The sequence below is a fragment of the Solanum verrucosum genome, unplaced genomic scaffold (assembly GCF_900185275.1).
Source record: "Solanum verrucosum unplaced genomic scaffold, falcon-dt-bn FXZP01000148.1, whole genome shotgun sequence".
Taxonomy (NCBI): domain Eukaryota; kingdom Viridiplantae; phylum Streptophyta; class Magnoliopsida; order Solanales; family Solanaceae; genus Solanum; species Solanum verrucosum.
This window is the reverse complement of record NW_026020184.1, coordinates 206966-211541: the sequence shown is the minus strand read 5'-3', so window position 1 is coordinate 211541 and position 4576 is coordinate 206966.

Genomic DNA, 4576 nt, shown 5'->3' with positions numbered 1-4576 from the left:
TGATCAAGTAACCACCATCGAGTGATACACCCAAGCATACAGAACCTCTAACAACACTGTTAAAATGCTAGATTAGTAGCTATTATAGACAAACCTTAAGAATGACAAAACTAGACCCCATGGTCCCCACATTCAATCACACATAGCCAAAACATGATACCGATGATGAGATAATTCTTAAGTCTATCGAAAAACTGTAAATTTTCATGGTAGCTCTCCTATAAATTCTCATAAGCAAAGTTGTGCGTGTAGAATCATTAGTATACTTCAACTATCCGAAACAACACCAAATCTTCCATAACTAGAATGAACAGGTCTAACCAAGGATGCCACCCTACGAGAAGGACAATCATAGAATCGGTACACGCAATCCACTACTCACCCATAGAAGCGAAAACACACACGGACCTAGAAAGTGAATCATACTCTAAACCATTCCCAGAATGAAATAGTTTGTCACATAAGAATGTACATAACCAAGGTCGAATAACTCTAGAAACTCGTTCCATAGGGCCCATATCAAACATTTTCATTCATCCGACTCTATATCTTTATTTTCTAGCTACCCACAATCACCAATTTAGTCCCTATTATAATTACACAAATACTTGGTTTATCAAACCCCACATCCACTGAAGTCAACACTCTTAATACTAACAAAACATCATAACCACACTGATCATCTACCTTCCTCCCAAACCATCATTAGTGTCAAAGTATTTTTATCAAATACATGTTAAAACTATGGCTATATCTCTTTCTATTTAAGAATTTCATGACAAATACGAGTCCCGAACAAGGCTAATAACACTCATTTCAAATTTGATAGTACTTTTCCATCGAGATAAAACTATTAAATCACACCCAAAGTCAACTCAACACCACTTTCACATACCATGCTTTAGCTACCATTCTAAACAATCACATACCTCATGCCAACAGTTAGGGAAATTCTTGGTCACTCGAATTATTTTGTATACTATAATCTCATAACCTTTATTCACCATCATATGTCTATGTAACACATCTTAACATTCTATGTAGTCCCGTCAATAGAGAAATATTAACCCAACTCTAAATTCTTAATAACCATGTAGAATTAGATCTCACCTTGTACATCATTCTTAAGTCATCTATCATAATTTGAGCAATCTAACCCAACGTAAAACACTAAATTTTTCATACCTCACCGTTTGTCACCCAAACCAAAACACAATCTTTATAAAAGTCAATGATAAATTCCTAGTAAGTTTGTATCGAACTAGTTCACATCTCACAGTCATATCTAAACTCATAAGAAAAAATCAATACAACCTTCAACTACACCCCATGGGTTTATACGAGAGGTCTTATTCCTTCACTTTTCTCAAATTCTTCTCAAGGTGCAAAAATCTAAATATCTCGACCCTTCAATATATCAGACTCTTGTTAATTTCTCTAGCTGGCTTACCGATGTCATCCTTTTACCAACAATCCATGACATTTTACCTTATACTCTAAACCAACACTATTAACTGAAACCTTTCCTTGCGTCCTTTATAAATCAAAAGTAACAAACTTTATGACCAAAACCATGCATAAGTCCTTCCATATACTCAGTACCCAATTGAACTATCATTTCTTATCTTACAAATTCATATCTTGAGAAAATATACCACTACGAATGTAGACTTACAAAACAAAAAAAAATTGAATTGTGAATCCAACTGTGTAATCCAATCCCCTTATCTATCAATATTAGCTCATACCTTGAAGACTTTTATGAATTCATGTATCTTGGCTTATCATTAATCGCCTCTCGATCGATCTTACCATATCCTCCACTAAAAATCCAAATGTACTCATTACCAAAATCAAACCACAAAAGAACTTATCTGCATGCTAGAGCTGGATGTATGTACACTTCTTTGTCAAGTCTTATCAATTAGTTTTTAACCAATCTGATGAACACGTGACACTATTAACATAACCAGAGCAAAACGGATGAAATTACGCATCTTTGAACCCAATTCTCAATCCTTTTGAAGATACCTTTTAAGTCCTTGCAATTGGAGAAAATATTCTTACTCTCACCTCTTTCCGAAGGCTACACTCCTCTCACTAATTTTATTTCATTTTCATTATGACTCTAGCTCCTTTAAATTATATTCGAGTGGTAGCCCAACATCTCTCAAAACATTCCATACACAACAACATTACTCACTAAATAGTAGAAAATCGCAACCTTAGATACTCACAAGTCATTTTTACCTTAGATACTCACAAGTTCTTAGTTACTATTCATACTTTGTTAATGGCTCATGGTTCCCACAACCCTAGTTGTGGATTTAGTTACCCATAGTAGCAAGAACACAATTCATATTAGTAGAAGAAGAATTCATGAACTTACGTAATGAAAAGAAGAAATTAAGAAACCCAATTTGAATTTCAAACTTAAAATCTTCAAAACCGAGTTAGGAAATCAAGAATTGCTAGAGTTGCAAGTTAATCTCCAAAGCCAAAAACTAGAACTAAAATAAGTGCCTAACCCCCAAAAACGAGGTTAACATACCCTATATATATAAAAACATGTACCAAATAAAAAAGGAATGAAATAAGGAAATAAAATTTCTGGACGCGGTTTCAATCTACGAAACTGACCTACGAACCGTGTACTGACCTACGGTCTGTAAGTCCCTTCTGTGGTTTAAGACTTAGGTAACTTTCCAAAACTCAAAATCTCCAACTCGCAGTAACAATCAACGTATCAACAGAATGGACCGTGGTTCGATCCACGGTCTGTGGATCCTCCTCCGTAGCTTCATACATAAACTTTTGAAATCAGGTACTGGAACCCCATTCTCTGAATCATTTGACGAAACTGCAGGACGGCCCGTAGGTCGACCTACGGTCCGTCGTTTGTAACCGAGGTACCACACTTGATCAAGAATTCCTTGATTTTCCTTCAAGCCTTGCCTATCCATCTACACCTAACACCTGCGGAACGTGATTAGACCTATGGTCCGACGTTCGTAGATGTCATTTTCTGCACACTTCTTCAGTTGTGTCTCTCCACTTCCACGTCCGAACTTATTTCCTCCAAATATGATAAAAACACATTAATACAAATACAAAATTACCCTAGACACACACAACTTTTAAGTGAAGTGTATTAAAAATACCGTAAACTCATGGTATATCTACATCATACCCCTCAATACAATGTTGTCGTTCCTCTACACCTATGGCATCGGTGTTTAGGCCATTCTAATCATCGTACTTTAAACACTAATTTACATCAGTTTTCTCTTCCAGTTTCATATTCTAGAACCGCTTCCATTTGTAATTCGTGTTATTCTAATAAAATGCTCAGGTTACCTTTTTCTGAAAATTCATTACAAAGTCAACGGCCATTGAAAATAATTTATACTGATTTATGGGGGCCATCTCCTATTTTGTCAATTGATAACAAGATATATTATGCCCTATTTGTTGACCAGTACTCGAAATACATGTGGTTGTTCACTATAACCTCAACTACCATTTTGACAGCTTCAGTGAATGATTCTTCAGCTGATGGTACTATTTATAGGCGGGTAATTGGAAAATTGCACTACTTATCCTTTACACGTCCTGATATTGCCTTCACAGTTAGAAAGTTATCTCAATTTATGCACAATCCATGCCACTCTCACTGGAAAGTAGTCAAGCGATTACTCTATTATCTTTGTCACACCTACCAATATGGCATACAGATTGCCAAAGCTCCATATTCTGGTTTGGTTGTTTATTCAAATTCAGATTGGGCTGGTGATCCAAATGATCACACTTCCACCTCTGGCTATATCACATTCTTAGGCAACACACCAATTTTATGGGCCTCTAAGAAACAACGCTCCGTATCTTGATCCTCTACAGAAGTTGAGTATAGAGTTGTGGTTGTTGCTGCCGCAGAAACCAACTGGATCACAAATCTTCTTCATGAACTTTGACTTTCACTTAAGGGAGTTCCACAAGTTTTCTATGACAACCTCAGTACCACTTACGTTTGTTCCAATCCGGTCTTTCATAGTAGGATGAAGCATGTCGCCATTGATTTCACTTTGTTCGTGAACAAGTTCAGAACAAGGATATTGAAGTTCACCACCTTCACTCAGTTGATCAAGTGGCTAACATTCTCACAAAACCTCTTCCCAAGCTTCTTTTGTCCAGCAATTTTTCAAGTTGGGTGTTGTTGACACCACCAAGTTGCGGGGGTGTAATAACGGATCAGATTTAGTAGTGTCTTCTCTTTAGGACTCTTATATAACTTCCTCCTTATATATAGGTTATAAATAAGTCTTAACTTTTTCTTAGTTTATCTACAGAATCTATATATACTTAGTTACAATTAATAAAATACATCGTTCCTTTCATTCTACTGGCAACTTTATACTTTATAGATTGAACTGTCTCTAGGATTGTAGCTTTGAATTGATTAGGAGTTCCTCTAATCATGGATTTCATTTCTTCCAGTACTTTTAGAGATCAGATCGTATCTCTCTCCTTCTTGGTGCTATATGCTTGACTCGTTTTCTTTTTTATTTCATTTCTTGCG